Source organism: Grammomys surdaster, unplaced genomic scaffold (genome assembly GCF_004785775.1).
Source record: "Grammomys surdaster isolate TR1022 unplaced genomic scaffold, NIH_TR_1.0 358, whole genome shotgun sequence".
Lineage (NCBI taxonomy): Eukaryota > Metazoa > Chordata > Mammalia > Rodentia > Muridae > Grammomys > Grammomys surdaster.
This window is the reverse complement of record NW_021604777.1, coordinates 851,134-876,095: the sequence shown is the minus strand read 5'-3', so window position 1 is coordinate 876,095 and position 24,962 is coordinate 851,134. Positions and strand designations below refer to the sequence as shown.

The following is a 24,962-nucleotide window of genomic DNA, read 5'->3' as shown; positions in this document are numbered from 1 at the left end:
GGACTAGAAGGCCCACACAGTGAGGTCCAGACTCAAGGTGTGGTTTCAAGCCACATGATACTCCTCACCCTTCTACTCAATGCCTGATCCCCTCAGGCAGGAATGAACCCTCCTGGAGGCATTCTAGGGCACCTGGACTGGAATTCCTCTGCTTAACACCCAGCCAGGAGGCCTTGTGCGAAGGGAAAAGGCCAGGAAAGGGGGCCATCCCACTCAGACCACTTCAGAACCTTCTCATCCTGCCTTCCCCCTGGCAGCCACTGACTCTACCAGAGTATGCATCCCTAGAAGGCCTGGCAGACTGAGAACGCTCCTGCCTGGCTCACCCCAAGGAGTTTCAACATCCTGAGTGTGCCCCTACCAGGTGAGAGGGCTAGGCTGAGACAGGAACACTACTCATGAACAAGTCATAACCGCCAGGCACTTTCCATATCCCAGAGATGTAGGCACTAATGTCAGAGAGGACCCCAGACATTTTACTACTGTCCTCAATGTGAGGACTGTTGTTCACTTCACTTCCCATATGGTAATCTCATATTCCACGTGGTTCACCCCTAACCTGGACTGTCTTAAAGAGACTAAGCAACTGAGAATCTAGAAGATTCCCAATGGCCAGACCAGGGCCTAACTATGGGCAGACATAGTCACAAACTTAAGATTCCATTTAACCCTGACCCTCTCCTGGACTCCTCCATGAGACCCTATCCATCCTGGCCTTCCACCACAGTCCATACAAGCCTCATCTGCCCAAGTAAGATAGGTCTTCTAGGGGTGGGGGCTGTGCCGTGACTGAATAGGTCTGAGCAGGTCTGGTCTCACTAAAGCCAGCCACAGGCTTATGAGGACCATTATCTCTACCTCCAGCTGCAGATAAGTTCTTGGGGGTTAAGCAACTTGCCCACAGTAAAGAGAGTACCGAAGTAACAGAATGACGATCTAAAACCTGACTTGGGAGGGGGTTGTGGTTAACTTTCCCCTCTCATAAAGGCCCTCTAACTACAGAGCTGCTTGGGAGAGCTAGGGCTCCTTCCCCTCCCACCCCTAGCGGCCTCGAAGCCTAGCTTACTGGTAGGGTGCTTGCCTGCCTTGTGTAAGGTCCTGTGTTCAAATCTAGCATCACAAAACGATACTTCCCCACCACCTGCCTGCTCTAATGAATGCTCTAACTACTCACTGTGAGGACACAGGTCTAGCACCTCCATCAGGAGGAAAAAGTGAGCTGCCATCTAGCCAGCATTAGGGGCTAGGCAAGGCTTGCTGCTTCTCTAAGAATATCCCTAGCCAGGTGTGGTGACCCCCTGCCCTTTAGGCTTGGGCTTGGTAGCGGGTGGAGCTCATTGCTCTGGGCAAGCCCTGCCAAATTATGTAGCCCAGACCTGGATGCTAGCCAACCACTCCTGGCTCTCTCCCAAACCATTGTCTTGGAAAGCAAAAAGCACTTAAATGCCAAGAGCACAGCCCTCCTCCACAGTTTCTATGAAAAGCAATTCTCAGGCTCTACTAAGAACACAGGTGATGTAATCAGAGATCAGGACTGGCCACCTCCTCCTTTTCCAACCCTAAGAGCAGCTCTATAACACGCAGAGGAGAATGAATGCACTCTAAGCTTTTCCCAGTCTATCCTGAAATGTGCAAGGGCCCTATTAGAGAGTTCTTGCTGCGTACCTGAAGCTGAGACCTGCCTGGATCCAGACCACGTGCCCAAGCATGCTACTCCCTAGGCAAGTAGCCATCACTATAAGAAAGCACAGAAGTGCCGGGCAGTGGTGGCGCACGCCTTTGATCCCAGCACTTGGGAGGCAGAGGCAGGCGGATTTCTGAGTTTTTCTGAGTTCGAGGCCAGCCTGGTCTACAGAGTGAGTTCCAGGACAGCCAGGGCTACACAGAGAAACCCTGTCTCAAAAACCAAAAAAAAGAAAAAAAGCACAGAGGGGTGTGATGCTACAAGGAAGGTATGGAGAGATGTAGCACCATATCACACCAGGAGCCCTCAAAGGCACAGCCTCTTCTGTTCATCCCCTATCACGCCTAACTTTAGAGTCAACAAGAGCTAGAACAAGAATATTTATTCCCTGCTACATCTGCCCTGGTGAGCCCCAACTCTTAGCTACTCTAGTTGAGGACAGGAGATGAGTCCCCTTGAGAGTGAAATAATAATTTGAGATTATGATGAGTTATTATTTTAAAAAAAAACAGATTACCTATAACACAACAGGAGCTAACAAAGCAAAAAAAAAAAAAAAAATCAAAGGAAAAAAATCCCCCCTAGGCAATGTAAAAGTGGGAATTCAAGACGCCAGGTGTAGAGGTGCTTGCCTGCACAAGGAAAAGCAAAGCCAGGAAGATCTCTTGTGAGGTCCAGCTTGTGAGGTCCAGGACAATCAGGGCTACACAGTGAGATCTTGTCTCAAAAACACGACAACTGTGTATGGGTGAGAATTAAGGAGGCAAGACAGCAGGACAAGTTGAGTGCCACCCCATGCCTGCCTCTCCCAGCAGCACTGGGAGTCTTTAGAGAGCAGGTTCTTAGGCCCCACTAGACACATGCCACTAAGAATCTACATCACCTTCGTTAGATCCAGTCATCCATTTCATGGGGAGGGAGGGAGGCGCATGAGCAGGCCATAGCATATATATGGAAGCAAAATGACAACTTGTGGAAGCTGGTTCTCTCCTTCAAACATTTGGTTCCCTGGGATCAAGCTTAAGACTTTAGGCTTGTTGGCAAGCATCTTTATCCACCCACTCAGGAGCCTGCATATCTCAGTCCCTGGAGATGTTACATGCTTAGGTGTGAGATGCACCATCTGGAGCATGAGCTTCTCCACTTCTTAAAAAGCCCATGGATCTGCACTCGTAAGTACTCAACAGTAATGTCAGTAGAAAGACAAAAGCCTCCAAAGGAAGACACATTTCCCAAGTCAGCAAGTCCAACAGCTGATGACTACCAGTCTACCTACAACAGTAGATAGTTGAGGCCCAGCACTGATACAATGGGCACCCTCAACTATGACTGTAATAAAGGTATGGGGCATTCCTGGGCGATGCACACTGGTCAGAGAAGAGGCATGAGTGGCTGGAAGAGAAGAGGCGTGGGCTGAGGAGACGGCTCAGCACGTGCAGCCATGCTTGACCAACTCCAGTTTTATAGGTGGGACCCATGTGGCAGTACAACAATGACTGCTACAGAAACTATCCTCTCATTTACAAATGTACTGTGTGCACTTCCGCACAGGCACAGAAAACACACACACACAGTCTCACCATGTAGACGTGGCTGTCCTAGAACCATGTTAACCATTTAACCAGACTAGCCTCAAACTCCCTAAGATCCATCTGCCTGCTTCTGATTCCCAAGTGCTGGGATTAAAGTTAGATTAAGGTCACCACTACCACCACTGGTTAAACACACATTTTTTGTTTGTTTGTTTGTTTGTTTGTTTGTTTGAGACAGGGTTTCTCTGTGTAGCCCTGGCTGTCCTGGAACTCACTCTGTAGACCAGGCTGGCCTCGAACTCAGAAAAACTCAGAAATCCGCCTGCCTCTGCCTCCCAAGTGCTGGGATTAAAGGCTTGCACCACCACTGCCTGGCGGTTAAACACATTTTTAAAAGCAGAAAAGAAGAGGCTCTGCAGGCTAGGGAGTGCAGCTCACTGGTACAGGACATGCCTAGCATGGGTTCCATCTCCAACACTAAAACAAAAGTAAAGTAACTATGCAAGGGAGGACAAGCAGAGACAGCAGGATGCAAGTAGGTAGAAATTCCACAGGCAAGGAGTTGAAAGGGAACCAGGAAGCCTGAGCCACCCAGCTGTACGGACTATCACAACCATCACATCTGCCTGAGGACATCCTTCAACTGAGATAACTGAACCCCAGAGGGAGGTGTAAGTCACAGCTGAGTCACTAGGCAGCCACATAGCCCAAGGCTCTGGGAGACAAGACTCCAACTTCCCTAAAACCAACCCTAGCAGCCAACAAAGTATTAAATCAAGTAGGAGCTCAAAAAGTACTATAAAATACCTCTGACATCTTCCACTTTATAAACACAGCTTTCTACGTAGGTGTCTTCCCAAGATGGAGCTACTTCATTCACTGGTAAAAACTGAGGTGAGACCAGGCATATGCCGACAGATCTAGCACTGAGAGTCTGAAGCATCAGCACAAATCTGAGGTAAGTCTGTACTACAAAGTAAAAGCCTGTCTCAAAGACACCAAAGCAAGCAGGTACCCCAAACCTACACTGCCCATGACTGTTACAAACTTGAGACGGTCCACTGCATGAGAATCAACAGGCCAGGCGGTGGTGGCGCATGCCTTTGATCCCAGCACTTGGGAGGCAGAGGCAGGCGGATTTCTGAGTTTTTCTGAGTTCGAGGCCAGCCTGGTCTACAGAGTGAGTTCCAGGACAGCCATGGCTATACAGAGAAACCCTGTCTCAAAAACCAAAAAAAAAAAAAAAAAAAAAAGGGAGAGAGAGAGAATCAAAAAAAAAAAAGTAAAAAAAAATTAATAATAAAGGAATGGTGTATTTAAAAAAAAAAAAAAAAAAACAAACCTGGGCGTGGTGGCACATGTACCTGGATCTCTATGGTCTCAAGGCCAGTCTGGTAAAAATAGTGAGTTCCAGGACAGTCAGGGCTACATAAGAGACCTTGTTTCAGATGGATGGATGGATGGATGGATGGATATAAATTTTTTGGTTTGGTTTGGTGGTGTTTTTTGTCAGAGACAAGGTTTCTTTTCTATGTAGCCCTTGGCTGTCCTGGAATTTGTTTTGTAGACCAGACTGGCCTTGAACTCAAGAGATTTGCCTGCCTCTACCTTCTGAATGCTGGAGTGAAAGACATGTGCCACCAATGGCAAACATTACCTTACATGAATGGGAATTTTGCATGAATGTCTGTACAGTGCAAGAATGCCTGGTGTCCACAGAGACCATATGAGAATGTTAGCTTTCCCTGGAGCTATAGTTACAGATATGACCTGCCATGTGGGTCCTGTGAATGGAACCCAAGTTCTCTGGAAAAGCAGCCAGTGCTCTTAACTTCTGACCCATAATGATGGAATTTAATTAACCAAACAAGGAATGAGGACTATTTCCCAGGATCAAAAGAAAATGGTGATTTTTAAATGTGCGTGTATCTAATATGTGCACAAACATATAATAAAAAGCAAAATGAATCTAGGAGCTGAAGGGATGGCTCAGGGATTAAGAGCACTTGTCCTGCTCTCTGTCTTCTCTATCCTGGGAGCAGCTCTCCTGCCTTGGCCCCTCACCCCTGAAAATGTATGCCTGCTCCAGGTTCAGTCTCTACCCGCTCCCTGATCAGGAGCACCTCTCAGCTGCTGAGTCGTCCGCTGTCTGCGGTGGAGTTGAAGCGACCACAGATGGCAACAAATGAGAGCCTCAGGAGCTTGGCGGTCCAGCAGCCTCTGACCTCACTTATCCTTACCCGCAGCTTCCAAACCAGCACCGTTTCACGGGACATCGACACAGCGGCCAAGTTCATTGGAGCTGGGGCTGCTACAGTTGGGGTGGCTGGCTCTGGGGCAGGGATTGGGACTGTTTTTGGGAGTCTCATCATTGGCTATGCCAGGAACCCTTCTCTGAAGCAACAACTCTTCTCCTACGCGATTCTGGGCTTTGCCCTCTCAGAGGCCATGGGGCTCTTTTGCCTAATGGTGGCCTTTCTCATCCTCTTCGCCATGTGAAGCAGCCGTCTCCACTTCCACCTCCCATAGTTCTTTTGTGTCTCGTCTGCCCTGTATGTTCCTTTTCCTGTAGCTCCCCAAGAAGTCTGGGGAAAGTGCTTGGCTTAGGGTTTGACAGAGAGAAGACAAATAAATACTGTATTAATAAGAAAAAAAAAAAGAAAGAGCACTTGTCCTTATAGAGGATCCAGTTTTAACTCCCAGAACCCTTATGGTGACTTACAACTATTTCCAACTCCAGGCAATCAATCTAATGCTCCCTTCTGTCCTATGCAGGCACCAATTACAACATGGTGCACATACATACTTGAAAGCAAAACACTCATTAAAGATAAAATAAATAAATCTTAAAAACAAAAAAAACAAGAAACCTGGTCTTGGTGATACAAGCCTTAGAAGTAAACAGAGAGCTGGAAACATAAATCTGTGATACACTCTAGGTTACAATTCCCATTCCCACCAAAATAACAAAAAGCACATTTTGGAAAGATTTAGCTTTGAGCAAGGGGATTTAGGGATAGAAGGTAAAATGAACAGGGCTTCCTCTTCCTGGGGCAACACAGCCCAACTGTGAAAGACGGGCTGCTAGAAAGGCAAGACCTGTGAGGCAGCCCGTCCAGAACTCCAGCTCTACTTGCTCTCCGGAGTGCAACCAGCATTGCCACGGCTGTGTGAACAGAAGACAAACCAACGCAAATAAGTCACTTCCTGTTTCAGGGTCCAGACAGAAAGGCCAGCCCACAACGCCCATGAATGGCAACTCCTATAGGACAAGAACGAGCCACAAAGAAATGGGTATGTCAAGAAGCTGGGGTGAAGGGCCGCTTCTTATGAGACACAGGAAGAGCTTCAGTTGCAGTAGACTTTTCACTATCAACGCTACCGTAATACACAACTCACATCATCTGACTACACCATTGTAATAATATCCTAACTTCCTATAAAAGCCGAGACTACTCAGCATAAAAATCCCAAAACAGCTCCACATTGAGGACCCAATACAGGGGTCCCAACATTATTCAACTCTATTAACAATGGGGGGTGGGGGGTTAAAAGATTCCGGTCCCACAAGAGACCATACAGAAAGTATCACCCTGCCCTAAGGAAAAGCCAGACTGTCATTTATGTGGAGAACAGGTATGCCTAACTTTACAGGTATCCTATTCCTAAGATCCAGTCTAAGTAGTCACAAGATCCAAGGTTCCATCCCAAGCCTAGCAAACAAGGCAGCAAATGACCTCACAAGCTGGCCTCTCAGCTCCTCCATGCCAGGGTGCACACATCCACATATACAATAAATATACTTTTAACTTAAAAAAGGAAAAAAATTAACTCGTGTCTAAAAACACCCTTCCCTAAGGCCTCTGCACAAAAAAGTACACACAGCATTGAATCCCTCCCTACTCTGATTCTGAATACAATTCATCCTGTTATCTTTCTCAAATATACACCAAGTCACTCTCCTATTGCCACTTTCATTAAAGTCCAAGCTCAGCCTAGATTCAACTCTTCCCTGAGGGGTACTAAGCCCCTCATCCTTCCAAAATACCATAAGAAGGCCACAGGCCAAGTCCTCCAATCAATGACCCTTTCCCCTTGACCCCTTCATCTTCCTTCTGATGATCCTCACCAAACACCAGCATTTGCTGAGGCACTTCTGTGCGCCTCCCCTCCTGTCCGCCCTAGTCCCATTGATCAGCATTCGGTTAAGAAGAATGTCAGAGGCCTAGAGAGATGGCTCAGCGGTTAAGAGACTGACTATTCTTCCAGAGGTCCTGAGTTCAATTCCCAGCAATCACATGGCTCTCCACCATCTGCAATGGGATCTGATGCCCTCTTCTGTATGAAGACAGTGACAGTGTACTCACATACATAGAGAAGAGAAGAGAAGAGAAGAGAGGAGAGGAGAGGAGAGGAGAGGAGAGGAGAGGAGAGGAGAGGAGAGGAGAGGAGAGGAGAAGGAAGAATGTCAGAATATTCTTTAGGATGTTTTTGGGGTTTGTTTTGTTTATGTTTTTTGAGACATGGTCTCATAAAGCCCAGGCTGACAGCTAATTCTTGATTCTCCTGCCTCCCCACCCCCCTCCTAGGTGCTGGGATTACAGGAATGTACCACACGTAGCTCTTGCCATTTATTTATTTATTTGTTTATTTATTTACTTATTTTAAATGCAGGATCACTACTACATAGCTCAGGCTGGACCTGAACTGAAGACCCTACTTTAGCATCCCAAATAGATGAGATTACAGATATACACCACAGGGGTTTGCTGAAGCCAGTTCTTCCAGACATTATACCACCAAGAAATCCCATGAGTTAATAATGCTGCTTTTCTTATCCAACGTGTGTGTGTGTGTGTGTGTGTGTATGTGTGTGTGTGTGTGTGTGTGTGTGTGTGAGAGAGAGAGAGAGAGAGAGAGAGAGAGAGAGAGAGAGAAACGTGGAGCTCTATTCCCCCCACAGCTGTCCACCTTATTTGAGACTGGGTCTCATTGAGATCTAGAACTCAATGTTAGGTATCCAGTATCCTGTCTCCCCAGGACTAGGATCACAAGCACATGCCACTATGTTCAGCTTCTTATATGTATGCTAAACATCCATACAATTGTCTAGCACTTTGCCAACTGAGTGATCTTCTTAGCAAGTGCCCAGCCTACCATCATGGACATGAGTTTTCCAAAATTATAATAATATTCACTTGAATGCTCAAATGTACCACAGGTAACCAGCATTTTCTTTAGGGGAAGGCTCCCTAGTTCATAAGTAAGTTTGTCTCCCACTACAAACATACACAGGCCTGTCCTGGCCCCAATCTTGTACTCAAGTATTCTACAGAAGAGTCTCGTGTGTTCCTCCCACTGACCAGTCTAAATATTCAATGATGTGCATCTGGGAATGGAAATTTACACTCAGTCTTGGGACCGTCTCCCTGGGCATAAGAGAGACTGAACCTCTGTTCTGGCTAACAAGAGAACACTAAGAACATGTGTAACAGACAACCTTAAACAGTGGCTGGGACCAGGTGTGGTGAAACACATATTTAATCCCATTGTTCTGGAGGAAGAAGGAAGAGGCAGGTTGATCTCTGTGCATTCATTCTAGGCCAGTCTGGTCTACAGAGTGAGTTCCAGTACAACCAGGACTACAGACTACATAGTAAGATTCTATCTCACAAAACAAAAGGGGTTCTGGGGACATACTTGTCTAGCATACAGGAAGCCCTGGGTTAAATCCCCAGTACCAATAAACCAGACATTATAGTGCATGCTTGTAATCCTTACACTTCGAAGATACAGGAGGATCAAAAGTTCAAGGATCTATACTAAATTCTAAACTAGTCTGAGTTACTTGAGTCCCTGCCCCACCTACCGCAAAACCCCTAAAGCAAAAATCAGTATTATAAAAGGGATCAATATCTACAAACAATCCTGTGAGAATGGTGACATACAGTCTTGAGTATTTTTTCTTGCTTTTTGATGTTTGCTTTGGTTTTTGGAGACAGGGTTCTCTGAATAGCCCTGGCTCTCCTGTGTCCTGGAACTCACTGTGTAGACCAGGCTGTCCTCAAACTCAGAGATCCTCCTGCCTCTGTCTCCCAAGTGCTGGGATTAAAAAGGCATGTGTCACCACAGCCCAGCTTAGAGTAGCAATTTTAAATAAACGAATGAAAAGACTGTTTGAAATGGCATCCATGAATCTCACTCAGGTCTGGGGCTGTGGATACAAGGAAGAGACCGGTGGGGGAAGGGTGCTACCAGGAAGCAGGATGTGGATGAGCATGCTGCCTGCTGGGGGCATGAAGTCAAAGTCCCCTTCTACCTAAAGAAAACTAAGCAAGCAGAGCTGCTCTTATCAGCGTCCATCCATGCATGGAATGTGGGACTTTGGAAACAATCCTCTCCCCTCAGCTAGTATGGGGGCTGCCTCAGGCTCACACCTGGCCTTCTGGAGTTTAGGTTGACTTATCACAGCCAAAGGGCAACCCAAGACCAGTGCCTGATTACCTGGAGGCACTTTCAGAAGGCCTGAAAAACTTGGCTGTTTCTCCTATACTTGCTCCAGCCCCCTGTGCTCATCTACTGAAAGGCTCACCCTGCTCCCAACAGCACCAGCGGTAGTGACAGAGAACCTCTCATTGCCCAGACTGAAAATTTTCTAGAAGGAAAGGCTGTAAGCTCTGAAGTACAGTATTGGCTGTCCCTAAAGCCCCTCCTGGAGTTAGTTGCTTCAACAAAGGCACAATGAAATAGAGACCAGAATTCCCAGAAGGAGCTGCTACTAAAGTTAAATGGTCCAGGGAGCCCTTCAGCTTTGAGCATCACTTCCAATTACACTTGAACTGAATGAAATCCTCAGCCACAGCCTACCTTGTAATAAATAGCGCTCGCTGCTAAGCTTACATACCTGAATTAGATCCTGAAACCCATAGTGAAGAGAACCAGCTTCCTCAAGCTGTTTTCTGACCTCCACATGTGCAGCACCCTTCCCCCTAAAAAATCAAATGCCACCGCCAGGCAGTGGTGGCGCACGCCTTTAATCCCAGCACTTGGGAGGCAGAGGCAGGCGGATGTCTGAGTTCGAAGCCAGCCTGGTCTACAGAGTGAGTTCCAGGACAGCCAGGACTATACAGAGAAACCCTTTCTCGGAAAAAAAAAAAAATCAAATGCAATTTTAAAAAGAAAACATCATTTGTGGGTCACCACGATGACATATCAGGTAATAAGACAGAAGGAGAAAGCCAAACCCTATAGGTGGTCTTGATCCACACTCACACATTAATGTATGTGTGTCATACATTAACACACATAAAGTAATTTAAGAGGAAAAAATAGGCAACAACCTGAGTCCAATCATGGGGACCCACACAGAAAGAAAATTTGGCTCCCTTCTGAGTCCCACTTGCATGCTACAGAAATAAACCCACATGCCCATGTCTCCCCACAAGCACCCCACAAGCACACAAAATTTAAAAACAAAAATGTCAAAGAAAACCTCAGGGGACCAGGCTGGAGAAAGGCCTCAGTGGTTTTAAGAGCACTGACTGCCCATCCAGAGATCCTGGGTTCAATTCCCAGAAACCACATGATGGCTCACAACCATCTGTAATGGGATCCGATGCCCTCTTCTGGTGTGTCTGAAGACAGCTACAGTGTGTTCATATACATAGAATAAATAAATCTTAAAAAAGAAAAAAAAGAAAAAAAGAAAACTTCAGGGCCATGTGTGGCAGCCCAGCACTACAGGAGGCAAAAGGCAGAGAGGCTGGTGGATGGATCTCTTTGAGTTCCAGGTCAGCAAAGACTATATATTGAGTTCTGTCTCAAAAAAGGGGGGGATGTAGCCGGGCGGTGGTGGCATATGCCTCTAATCACAGCACTAGAGAGGCAGAGACAGGCAGAGCCCTAGATTCAAGACCAGCCTAGTCTACTCAATGAGTTCCAGGACAGCCTGGGCTACACAGAGAAACCCTGTCTTGGAAAAAAAAAGGGGGGGGCATCCACAACTGTCGAAAAGCAGAGCTATCCAGACCCAATGAATACATACATCTATAACAAACTCCTGCACCTAAGCCTCAGGGAACACTGCATAACTGTAGGCACCAGAGAAATTCTGCTATTGAAAGATATTGTCTCCTAGATGCCTCAAAAATATGGCTGCCTAAATAGGACCCAAATAACACCAACAGACATACTATTATAGAAGGGAAAAATCTCAGGAAGATCCACTAGTAGACAGAGAACTACAGGCACCTCAGGACTGGGGAAAAAGGGAGAATTCGTCCCTAGTGATGTCACTCACCCCAATTGATTATCTAATTCCAAGTGGTGAGTCCCGAAATCATATACATAAGACACGTATATTTACACACATACATATATGCAACAAAGAAACAAAGAGGCAGGGCAGTGGTGGCGCACGCCTTTAGTTCCAGCACTTGGGAGGCAGAGGCAGGCAGATTTCTGAGTTCGAGGCCAGCCTGGTCTACAGAGTGAGTTCCAGGACAGCCAGGGCTACACAGAGAAACCCTGTCTCAAAAGGAAAGAAAGGAAGGAAGGAAGGGAGGGAGGGAGGGAGGGAAAGAAAGAAGCCATGAATTTAAAAGGGAAGGGGGGGAATGCAGGAAATGTATTAGAGGGAAGAAGGGGGAAAACTCTGTAATATTTTAATTTTAAAAATTAAAAGAAAAAAGAACAAGTCAAGGGAGGCCTGAGTTACACAGTAAACTGGTCAGCCTGGGCTACATAGTGAGATTCTGTCTCCAAAACAAAAAAAATAAACAAAGAACACCTAAATATTTACAAAGAAAGAGCTGTGCCTGGCATGGTGGTGAATGCCTTTAATCCTAGCTCTGCAACTCTTGGGAGGTAGAGACAGGCCAAGCTCTGTGAGTTCAAGACCAGCTTGGTCTACATAAGGAATTCCAGTCAAAGGCAACATAGTGAGATCCTATCTTGAAAAAGAGATATTCCAGCCCAAGTACCACTCAGAATAAGGTGCCCTCAGACTGTACACATAGCTCCCACTAGAACTTCCCTGAACATTTCCTGTCTGTGTGACTGCACCATCTCCGAATCAATGTACAATGGGGGCTGATGAAATGGTTACGACTGCACAGTACGTTCTGAGGATTAAATGCAGGCCTGCCTAATATGCTACTACAATGCTGAGCAAGAGTAAGGGCTTGAAAGAACTGGCCATCCCTCTTCCACCAGCATCATCCTAGCATTCGGCCAAGAACTCTGAAAAGCTCCCAGAGCACTGACACCAGCTTCCTACTAAAGGAAAAGCTGGGACTGGGTTGTAGCTTGGGAGTGCTTGTCTAGCAAACACGGGAGTCCTGATTCCTAGCCCAGAAAAAAAAAAAAAAATTAGACATGGGGCAGTGGTGGCGCACGCCTTTAGTTCCAGCACTTGGGAGGCGGAGGCAGGCAGATTTCTGAGTTCGAGGCCAGCCTGGTCTACAGAGTGAGTTCCAGGACAGCCAGGGCTACACAGAGAAACCCTGTCTCGAAAAAACAAAAACAAAAACAAAAAATTAGACATGGTGTTACACACATAGGTAAGGGACCTGTGTGCCTTGGGTGTGAAAGCCCCCCCAACACCAACACATGCATGCATGCAAACTAACTAACAGGTTATACTCATAAGACAATTTGTTCAGGTTTGCCTACTAATACGCACACTACAAAAAGTCCTCTGCCTGTGTCTCTAGCATCCCTTCACTGCCTGTACCTAGGCTCTCAGTCCTCTGGAAGACCACACTTCCTACCTAGGACACCAAGATGACAGTACACCAAGGGGTCTTAACATTCCTGTCACATAATCATTGCCCTAACCCCACAGACACAAACTGAACATCAGGACATCCCACTGTTCTGTTCCTGCAGAGGTAGAGCCAACCTGAAGCCCTGCCTCTCACACCCCTGCATTGCACCCACACCTTCTCAACCCCTTACTAGTAGCTTCACACATCTTGCCTATTCAATGCAGCCCAAAAATAACCTCCAGGACCAGAGTCTCTCCCAGGGACAATTCGGGCAAAGAGACTAAAGAAGAGACAGCTATCCTAATTATGTCATATCTCAGCTGGGGCTAAAGAGGGCTAGTAAGAGAGCCATTACAAACAAAGAAGGTTTGCCAGGTTACAGAGAAGGCCAATGGGAACCCAAGAACACAACCAAGCCAAGGCCAGACAACTATGGAGCATAGGCTACAGGGTGGGTGAGACTGAGTCTTAGGGTATAGGGAAGGAGGCAGCTCCACAGAGAACATTCTATTAGAGACCCCTCAGTGCATGCTTAGGCCCTTGCTGTTCACCCTTGTTCAGGGTTCCTCTACTGCTATGTCCATTCATTCAGTGAGTAACTGCTAAACGCACAGGGCCCTCCCAAATCAGTTAACAGCATACCCTACTCAACCTTACTGCTCAATCCTTTGCTTGATTCTGTTATAAACAAAAGATATAGCTGGGCAGTGGTGGCGCATGCCTTTAATCCCAGCACTTGGGAGGCAGAGGCAGGCAGATTTCTGAATTCGAGAGTTCGAGACTAGCCTGGTCTACAGAGTGAGTTCCAGGACAGCCAGGGCTACACAGAGAAACCCTGTCTCAAAAAAAAAAAAAGATACACCACTTGCTGGGGCAGTGGTTCTTAAACTTGGCCACATACCAGCTTCACTGTAGGAAACACAGGACCTAAGGAGAAACTAAGCTCCCCAGAGGCCTGATATAAAGCCCAAGGTTTAAGTCAAGCACAACACAGGAAACAGTGCTAGGCTCATAGGCAGCTCAAGTTCATCATCCCATGCAGTAAAGACGCTGTGTCCATATAAGGAAAGGCCCCTGAGGTCTCTGGCCTCATCTGTCCTTTCATTTACTTTATGCAGCTTCCAAGCAGCAAGGTGAGGGAGCTGCACAGACCAGGAACAGTCATGGCGTCCTTCACCTGGAAGAGTCCTCAGCTGGGTTGATGAAAATTTCAATGGGGCTCAAATTCACGCTACATTGAGAATGGGAGTGGTCCCTCCCATCAGCCAAATCATCTGTCCACCCACAGGAATTGGCCAGTAATAAGACCTGCTGCCCCACAACCACACAGAATTGCCTACCAGCTGTAGTCATACAGAACAAACAGCCCTCCTATCCTGACCTGGACCCTTCATCCTTGCCATCCAGGAATTCCCACAGAACAGACAGGGCAACCTGGAAAACAGTCCCTTTCCATATCCCATACTTCCCAGTTCACCCACAAGAAGGTTCTGGGGAGGTAGCTCACCCTCAATCAGGAAACAAGGATCTACACCTATTTCCATCTCACAAGAAACAGGACGGACTTCTGGCCCAGATACAAGTGGCTGACTCATGCTTTCTCACCTAGAGCTTCTAAGATCCTCAGTCCCCTGACTTCAAGCCCAAAACCACGCTTCTTTCCCCTCTACCAAGAATACTTTCATCAGTTATGGTAGTCTTTCTGAAGGTTCCAGGAGTGTTATGGGGTCATTCTCCCCACTTACTCCAGCATGCCCTTCCCAGGCCTGCCTTTCCCTCCCCTCCTGGACTGTAGTAGTAGTGTCTGGCCTTCAGAGAATCAACCTTACTAGAGTTCCCCATCCGCATCTCCCAGTAGGCTCAAGAGACCAGTTATTTCTTAGGGCCCTTCCCAGTTCAGTTCCCTAACCATTAGGCAAGCTTATTCATTCCCCTCCCTCCCCAGCCACACCCTGCGTGCAGGAACAATCTGGACAGGCTTGTTTTATAGCTTCCAACAGAAATCCAGTGTGTCTTGGAGTAAAGGCTCTCTCTCATCCCTCCCTGGTCTGAGCTCAGGTATCTACAGACATCATGTAATAAAGGCTCTCATAGGCTCAATTCAAGAGCATTAATCCTCCAATCACAGCAAGGTGTAAACCTCAGTCTCAAGAGACCCCTGCTGAACTGAGATGATACTCCTGTCATTTCACTCTGCCCTAAAAGCAGAGCAGTGGTACACAAGTCTGTGAGTACCAGAGCCAGCACAATTTAGACATGCTATAAGGGCTAAGTGCTAAGTTATTTTTAGAAAATGTGGCTGAGTAAATACAAAGTTTGCAAAAGAGTCTCACACATCTGGGGGACACGCACTTCCCAAGCTTCACAAATCTGCAAGATAATGTTTTCCGTGGTCTCCTAGTCCTTCCTCCATGCCCTTTAGGGGGAGAAGAAAAAAAAATCCTCACCAGGTGGTGGTAGTGGTGCACACCTTTAATCCCAGAGTTTGTGGCCAACCTGGACTACAGAGCAAGTTCCAGGACAGCTAAGGATACATAGAGAAACCTTGGGGGGTGAAGGGTGGGAGTGGGGGTGGATGAGACAAGTGGAGACAAGATAAAAAATAGTCTTCTCAGCTGCCCAAGAAGATATACACTATCCCAACACTCTGGAGGTTGAGGGACAAGCACAAGTCTGAGGCCAGTTAGGGTACACAGTAAGACCTTATCTCAAAGAACAAAAACAGGGTTGGCAAGATAGCCCAGTGAGTAGAGCTGCTTGCTGCCAAGCCTGACAATGTAAGTCCAGTCTCTAGAACCCACATGGTAGAAGGAGGGCATCAACAGCTCCCTTAATCGGCAAACACACACATACCAAATAAGTGTAATAAAAATAACTATTGCTCAGCTCTGCCAACATGTACCTAGCATGGCGTCCGCAGCACTCCTCCAACCTACATGGCCCCTCCCACCATGCCTGCCACACCATCCCCTTCTAATAATTTGCTATCTTCTCTAGACTGAAGGGTGAAAGACAACACAGTCTAGTGTACATTCAAGCTATCTCTATCTTAGACGTGAGTAGTAAGGTGGGCATCATCACTGCCCACAGTTGCATGCAGAGTGAACCACAGAACTAGGCACACTGCAGGCTTCCAACCAAGTCCACTCACCCTGCCCCAAACGGACTTGCAGGGGACCCTGTTTAGCCAGGTTCCACAGAACTGATTACTTACAAGAAGAACAACTTCCTCCTAGTCCAGGCCCTGCTAGAGATCAGGTTCGGGAGGCAGAGGCCTTCAGTCCCAGCCTATGAACAGAGATGGGGTGAAACTGACCCCACAGGTCAACAGACCAACCAAAATAGCAGAGACAGGAGCTCCCTAAGTAAACTGAACTTTATTCCTTCTCACACCTCTACATCTCCAAAACTGGTCCCTTTTCAGGAGCTGCTGATAAGAAGGTATTTCTCTGCTCTTCTGTGAAAGCCACATTCACAAGCATCTTATTTTATTCCTGAAGGCCTTTCTCTTAATCCCAGGGCTCAAACTCTATATTAAAATATCTCAGGAACCTGGTACAGTGTGGCACCCCTTTAATCTCAGCACTCAGAATACAGAGGCAGGTAGATCTCTGAGTTCCTTGTCTATCTGTTGAGTTCCAAGACAGCCATGGCTAGAAAGACTCTGTCTCAAAAACAAAACATCAAGGGATTTATGGGAGGGAGGTGGATGTCTGTACCTTCTGAGCCAGTCGGAGCTAAGAGACCTTGTTTCCTTGTTTTCGATGTGGTTTTAACTTTATGCACATAGACCGTAGGAGTGCCTAGTGCCTTGGGAGGGAAGAAGACACTAGGTTCCCTAAGACTGGCCTACAGATGGTTGTGAATCACCTGGGTCTTCTGAAAGAACAGCCAATACTCTTAACCTCTGAGCCATCTCTCCAACACTGTTTCTTATTTAAAAATAAAAAACAAACCAAAACCCCCGAACAGTGGTGGCACACACCTTTAACCTCAGCACTTGTAAGGCAAAGGCAGGCCATGCTCTGAGTTCCAAAACAGTCAGAGCTACACAGCGAGGCCCTGTCTGGACAAACAACTAAAGCTGGTCACAGTGGCACTTATCATTAATCCCAGCCAAGGATACATAGTGAGACCCTCTTTCTTGGGCCAGAGAAATGGCTCAGTGGGCAAACGTGCTTGCCAACTAGCTTTATGACAGCTTTGATCCCCAGAACCCACTCGGTGGAAGAAGAGAACCAACTCCTGCAAGCTGTTTCTCAGCTCTAACAGGGTGCTGCCCATCTACTCACACACACACACACACACACACACATACAACACTAAAGAAATGCAGTGTCATCTCTTAATAAACTCCAGCTCAGCTTAAAGGGGAGAGGGTAGTTCACACCCCTAAGCTCACCCTTCAAGCCTGACCTTGACAAGCAATGAGGACTCATAGGAAGACTGCACAGCATTCCCTACAGCTCAATAATGCAAAACCCTGTCGCTCTCAGTCTACAACAGCTGACTCCAGGAGGATCAGAGACTGTACTTATTAACAAAATGAGAAATCTGATCTGTGGAAAGAAAACACTATGTGAGGATTAATCTAGAATTGCAGCTTGTGGAAAAGGCTAGGCTGCTGGCCAAGACCAGGAAGTGAGGAAGGAATCCTGCCTACCTGTCCTCAGAGCAGGTACTATGTAGCAGAACAGGACACACTACCCCTGCCCTGTCTGCACCTCTTCTCCTAACAATTACAGCAAATCATTTCGGTTCTGTTTTAAAGACAGGACTCTCCCTCAAGCTGCTTCTTCCTACGATCAGAGGAAGATTTTTTCTTTTCAGGAATTGCTCATAAAAGCTCAGTGACTAATGTACAAGTCCCAACAACTGGCAGGAAAACACTGCAGGAAGAAATTCTGGGCACACAGCCGAACTCGAACAGCCAGACATGCTGGTCAACAAGCACTCTCAACACCTTACAACTAACCTGCAGAAAGCCAGGAGCCAAAGCAGAAAGCGGAGTGAACAAGGCTGCTTCCACTCACAGCAAGCAGGTGGACTCTTTTCCCCAAGTCTACTCTGTAGGTCTCAGAGGTTTCCATTAAAAAACTGTAACTGCAGTGGTGGCGCACGCCTTTAATCCCAGCACTTGGGAGGCAGAGGCAGGTGGATTTCTGAGTTTGAGCCCAGCCTGGTCTACAGAGTGAGTTCCAGGACAGCCAGAGCTACACAGAGAAACCCTGTCTCAAAAAAAAAAAAAAAAAAAAAAAAAAAAAACTATAACTGCACAGGACAGAAAGATTACCTGCAGGCACAAGACTTCTTGAAAAACCCTTAGTCCGAAGGTTTGGCCACACATTTGTCTCTAGAGGCCAGCCTGAGGCTGGACCATCTGCTGTATTTCAGACTACTCCAGAAGCTCTGCTCCACCCAGCATACTTTTTCTCCTTGAGACAGAGCTACAGAGTGGTTACACAGACTACGATCCTAAAAATGTCTGCTTGAAAGCCAGGGATTCCAGATACAGGCAGATAACAGAAGAGGGGCAAGGCCAGTAGGAATCAGAATAAGCGTGGCATCCCTCTAGGGTTTGCCTCCATCCCTCCAACCTTTGTCCTAGATTGGAAATCCCAAGTTCAGCCTAGAAGATAAACCCCTCCACTACCTGCCCGATCTACCGGTGCTAGCAAACCCCAGTCACAGGATTCCTATAGGCAAGGATCCGCCCCTCCCCCAACGCCACATATGTCAGTGGGGGTGGCCTCTCAGTGTTACACCCCTCCTGCTGTTTGGAAGTGAGGGGCCTGGAACACAGCTTTTCAAATGTGCCTGACGATTATAACTAGAAAAGACACTGTGAAGAGGGGGATACAACACATAAGTAAATAACTTCTAACTCTCTCCGGCCAGCCAAGATCAGCACTGGACTCTCGTCTCAAGGTAGTCCGAAACTGTTCTGGGTGCGGCCGCTGGGAGTATTATCTGGTCTCAATCACTCCAAGTACCTTAAGTCACTGCCCCCACAGGGAGAGGTATTTTCCCCTAGCACTCACACCCAGGCCTGTGTGCATACGAACCATTCTGGAAGATAAACAGAGAATGACAAGCTAGGGCCCCTCAGCTCACTCCCTGAGCCAGCCAGTCCCTTCCTTTGCCACCCGACCCCCTCCCCCAAGCCCATCTCTCTTCCTGCCAGGCAGCTGCCTACAGCAAAAGTCTGGGGGCAGGGCAGAAAGCCCACCCAGCCACGGAGCCATGCCCTCTAAGCCCTACCCTGTCCCTGACACGGCCAGTCTCCCAGCCAGGAAGGGTACTAAAGGAAAAGGACCGCGGACCATACACAAGCGCAGCTCTGGAAACCGTAAAGTGTTTCAGAGAGGGGCAGCCGCAGGCGTACAGCCGTTTGCATAATGGGAGAACGCCCGCCTGTCAGGCAGCATAGCTCGCCCGACGCCGTTCGGATTAGATTGCTAATGAAAAGGCACAAAGAGCCGGCGCCCGCTACCCCGTCGACCCCCGCTCCACAGACTCGCGCCCCAGGACTAGAGCAGCCCTAGGGGCTTTGTGCCCGGAGTCCCACGCCGGCCGCAATCCGCCGGGCATCTGAATCACAAAGCCCCCGCCCGTCCAGGGTCCCGCGTGCGCCTCGGTTCAGGACTAGGGGCCGTGCGCGCGCTCCGTCCCACGCGCGCACACGCCCCCCTCTCCGGGGGCGCGCCCAGCCCGTGCCTCCCTCACTCGAGGACGCCGCTTACCTCATGTGCCTGCCAGCGGCCCCTCGTCTTGGGCGCCCGACCTGCGCTGCACGCGCCCGCCCTGTCCGCCCTCCGCCAGCCCCGCTCGGCTCCCCGCCCAGCGCGCCGAGCGCCGCTCACAGCCGCCCGCTCCGCGCCATCTTGGAAGCTTGTGACGTCAGCTCCACCCGCTCACCCCTGACCCACATCTGAATGGGCGAGCGACGGGGCGGACCTGGAGGCGGACCCTCGTGGGGGCGGAACCCTGAGGCTGGGCGGGGCCGACGAGGGGTCTGAGTCCAGGGATGGGCCAGTGGCTGCTGGATAGCGTAATGGGGGAGGGGTGCACTGGAGGACTCCAGAGCCCTGACTGGGACGCCCACAGGATCCAGACCCAGTCGCCAGAACTAGACGGCAACCTCACTTCAAAATACTTGACGAGCAACACTCTGCGGAACAAGGACCCTGTTCTTTACCACAGGTCTATGATCAGCCCTCAAACGGAAGACTTACTCGTTTTGAGCCTGAACCGGACCCTTCAGAACCCCAACACCATCACCACCAACCCGGTTCAGGTGGCCTGCGCCTCTCCTCTTCCGCCCGTTTGCGCCCCTTGATCGTCAACTACTCAGAGTATCCCAGTCTATAAAGTTTAGCCCTCAAAGGCTGCTTGCTCCACTGTCTGGACTGCAAGAAGGCCTGCGTGGTTCTGGTTTTAAAGGAGAAGAGAAGCCTGGGAGTCCTAACCCCAGACTCCTCCTAGGATCCTTAAGTCCACTCTCCGGAAGGTCGACCCAACCCGGATTGCGCAGAGGGCAGAGAGGTCCGGGTACACACTTTGCTTATCCAGTCTTCCGGTGACAGCAGTAGGTCACAGGAGTTTAGGCAGCCCAGTAAGACCCAATGGGGCTTGTGGCCACCCAAATGTATTGGGGTTCACAAGGAGTCATTCTCTAGAGAGTTATTAAATGGCCTTCTCTCTACTTTGAACACTAAACAGTAAAGCTCACCGCTGTTAAAGTCAGAAAAGTCCTAGCCAGCACCTACAACTGTTCTACAGGAAGATTGTGACCCAGAGTCAATAACTCTTCATCCAGACAACCACGCTTTCCGAATGTACAAGCTTAAAGATGTATTTAAGACACACTGTTAAGATATATTTAAGATATATTTAAAATTCTTAGTTTGCCGGGGCAGTGGTGGCGCACGCCTTTAATCCCAGCACTTGGGAGGCAGAGGCAGGCAGATTTCTGAGTTCGAGAGTTCGAGGCTAGCCTGGTCTACAGAGTGAGTTCCAGGACAGTCAGGGCTACACAGAGAAACCCTATCTCGAAAAAAACAAAAAGGCGGCCACGCCGGCGCGTTGAGCCAGAAGCAGCCGCCGGGGTGGACGTGTTTCTCATGATCCGGCGCCACAAGACCACCATCTTCACGGACGCCAAGGAGTCGAGCACCGTGTTCGAACTGAAGCGCATCGTCGAGGGCATCCTCAAGCGGCCGCCAGAGGAGCAGCGGCTATACAAGGACGATCAGCTCCTTGATGATGGAAAAACTCTGGGCGAGTGTGGCTTCACTAGTCAGACAGCACGGCCACAGGCCCCAGCCACAGTGGGCCTGGCCTTCCGAGCAGATGACACCTTCGAAGCTCTGCGCATTGAACCCTTCTCCAGCCCTCCAGAACTTCCAGATGTGATGAAGCCACAGGATTCTGGAGGCAGTGCCAATGAACAACCTGTGCAGTGAGAGCCCCAGGCCTACCCCCTAGAGATCCATTCCCCCAATTAAAAAAAAAAAAAAGGATTTGGCTGTCAAAAAAAAAAAAAAGGAAAAAGAAAAGGAAAGAAAAAAGAAAACAAACAAAAAAAGAATAAAAAAAGAAAGACCAAATAACAGAAATAAGAGTACATTTGTCCTAACAGATGATAAAGCAAATTATAAAACTGCTGCCGTCAGTTATACTAGCCAAGAAATAAAACGCAATGCCTAAGCATCCAAGAAATGATGAAAACACAGTAGATTTAAGATGGGTGGTGTAGGGTGTATCTTTAGTCCCGGAATTCTGAAGGCTGATCTCTGTGAATTAAAACCAGTCTGATCTATATAGTGACTTCCAGTTCAGCCAGGGCTACACAGTGAGCAAGCCTTAGAAAAGAAAAATAAAGCTGGGCGGTGGTGGTGCAGGACTTTAATCCCAACACTTGGGAGGCAGAGACAGGCAGATTTCTGAGTTCGAGGCCAGCCTGGTCTACAGTGTGAGCTCCAGGACAGCCAGAGCTACACAGAGAAACCCTGTCTCGAAAAACAAAACAAAAAACAAAACAAAACAAAAATACAGAGTGAAAAGCAGAACTACTACTGTATGATCCAGCTGTATCACTCCTGGGGTAGTTAGGTTAGCTGACCACCTGAGGTACCAACAAATCAGCACATCCATGTTTATTTTATAGCGTTTTACCTTTTTATAACTTTTTTTCATATATGATCATGCTTTACCCTTCCCCCAGCTCCTACTCACCCAAATCTACACCCTCCCCCTCTTTGTTTTTTAAACAAACAAACAAACAAACAAAAGTTTCACACTGTAGCTTTGGCTGTCTGGGAATTCTATCCAAGCTGGCTTCAAACTCACAGAGATCTTTGTGCTTCTGCCTGCTGAATGCTGGGATTTTGTCTGTTTTGGGGCCAATACCATGCTGGTTTTATTATAGCTCTGCAGTACAACTTGAAAACTGAATTGATACCTTCAGAAGTTCTCTTAATATTCAGGATTGTTTTAGCTATACAGTTTTGGTGTTTCCATATGAAACTGAAAGTTGTTCAGTTTACATGAAGATTGTGTTGGCATTTAGAGAGGCTGAGTTGGAATCCGTACAATGTTTCCCACAGGATGGCAATTTTTACAGTGTTAATCTCACTGATCTCACACGAGCATGGGAGATCCTTCCATTTCCTGGTGTGTTCTTTAATTTCTTTATTCAACGTCTTCAAGTTTTTATTAGATAAAATTTCCATTTGCTTGGTTAGAGTTATCCTCAGATTTTTTTAAGGCTATTGTGAAAGATGCTGATTCCCTGATCCTTTTCCCATCTGTTTGTTGTTTCTACATTGGAAGGCTACTGACTGCTATGTTAATTCTGTATTCTGCCATTTTGCTGAAAGTACTTATCAGCTCTGGACATTTCCAGGTGGAGACTTAGAATCTTTCCTCTGTAAAATCATATCATCTGCAAATGAAGATGTTCATACTTCTTTCTTTCTACCCGTGTCCCCTTGTTGTCCTTCAGCTCTCTCATTGTGCTGGCCAAGACACCAAATACTATACTGAATAGGTCTGAAGAACACGGCCAGCCGTGCCTTGTTCCTGACTTTAATGGAAATGCTTTTGAGTTTCTCTCCATTTAGATTATTGGTGAAAAAATAAAATAGAGAGTAATAAAGGCAGAAACTTCTGGCCTCCGTACTCATGTGAGTGTACAACTACCCAAGTGTACATATAAACACGCCCACACATACACATACAGAAGAATATGTGGTAACAGAGAGAGATGGAGAAAAAGGAAGGAAGTGGGGACAAATACACATTAGATTATTTCATTATAAAGAAAAATGAGTTGTAATTTGAGCAGGGTATGCTGGTGTAGACCTTTGATCCCAGCATTTAGGAGACAGACAAGCAGATCTCTGAGCCCAAGACCAGCCTTCTCTACACAGTGAGTTCTAAGACAGCCAGGGCTTCAACAGAGAAACCCTGTCTTGAAAAGCCAACCACCCCCCAAAAAAGAGTCATTACTTATTTGTTTTGGAATTACCTATGTATTCAAAGATGATTCTAAGTTTCTACATCTCCTGTCTCCTCTCTCCAAATTCTAGGATTATAGACATGAGTTGCCACACCCAGTTTTTATGTTGGGATTGAACCAAGGCTTTATATATGCTAGGCAAGCACTTTAAGAACTAAACTGCAGCAGGCAGTGGTGGTGCACGCCTTTAATCCCAGCACTTGGGAGGCAGAGGCAGGTAGATTTCTGAGTTCAAGGCCAGCCTGGTCTACAGAGTGAGTTCCAGGACAGCCAGGGCTACACAGAGAAACCCTGTCTCAAAAAACCAAAAAAAACAAAAAACCAAAAAAACAACAACAAAAAGAACTAAGCTGGATTTCTAGCTTGTGTGTGTGTGTGTGTTCATATGGAGGCCAGAAGACAACACCTAGAATTTGGTTCTCTCCTTTCACCATGTAGATTCCAGGGATTTCACCCTGATTATCCACATGAGTACCACTGTGGTTAGTACCATCTCTTACCTAGTGAAGCCTCTCTGAAGTCAAAAATTACTTTGTTTGGCAGGCAGGGTGGATAAGCAGGGGAGACCTGGGAGACAGACATTTGAGTAGGAGTTGAGGAAGTGCCACACTGCGGAATACATCGCCCAAAATACGCTTGCCAGAGCTGATAACATAGGCTACCTCGATGGGGAGCCACGGCTAGTATCTGAAACCCTTATCCCAGGAGCTATTGAAAGTCCCTGAAAGGTTTAAAGCAGGTAAGGTATGAGGAAGTTTCTCGGTGTCTGTTTGTACTCTGTGGAGGGGATGGGGGTGCGGGGGGGGGTGTTAGAGGAATGCATGTGTGGACTGGAAATTGCAGGCCAGAGAAAAATTTCAGGGGTCATCCTAAGAATACTGTTCACCTCCTTTGAGATAAGGTCTCTCACTGGCCTAGAGTTCACCAATTAAGCTAACTAGAATGACCAGTAAATTCCTGTCTCTCCCCCCCCCACCCCCCCTTGCTGGGATTAGAAGCACAAGACACAATAGCCAACATTTGACATGGGGTCTGGGGAATGAACTCATTCTCCCAGGAGGAGACTCCATTAGCGCTGTAGAGTGGCAACATCTACCAATAAGCAAGGGAAGGCATCCGGGGAAGTAGCCCAGCAGCCTAGGTTGAAAGCAGGTAGGCCAAAAGGGTGAGTGAGTTCTTCATATTAACATAAGGGAGGAAGGTGGCAGCCTCCTGTAGTAGTCCTAACTACTGAAGGCTCAAATGGGAAGATTAGCTGAACTTGGAGATTTGAAGCCAGTTTCTTAAAAGACTTTAAAGAAAGAAAATCAAACTGGGTATGGTGGAACATGATTTTAATCCCAGCACTCAGAAGGTAAGGAGAGCAGATCTCTAGAAGTTGGAGGCCAGCCTGGTCTATATAGAGAGTTCCAGGACAGCCAAGGCTGAATAGTGAGATCCTGCCTTAAAAAAAAAAA

The 24,962-nt window shown here is 47.5% G+C and overlaps 2 pseudogenes; both read left to right on the top strand.

Annotated features, from left to right (window-relative positions):
- Positions 1 to 5,288: 5,288 nt before the first annotated feature.
- Positions 5,289 to 5,872, top strand: LOC114631359 (annotated as a pseudogene).
- A 14,165-nt stretch (positions 5,873 to 20,037) lies between these two features.
- Positions 20,038 to 21,448, top strand: LOC114631334 (annotated as a pseudogene).
- Positions 21,449 to 24,962: the final 3,514 nt, after the last annotated feature.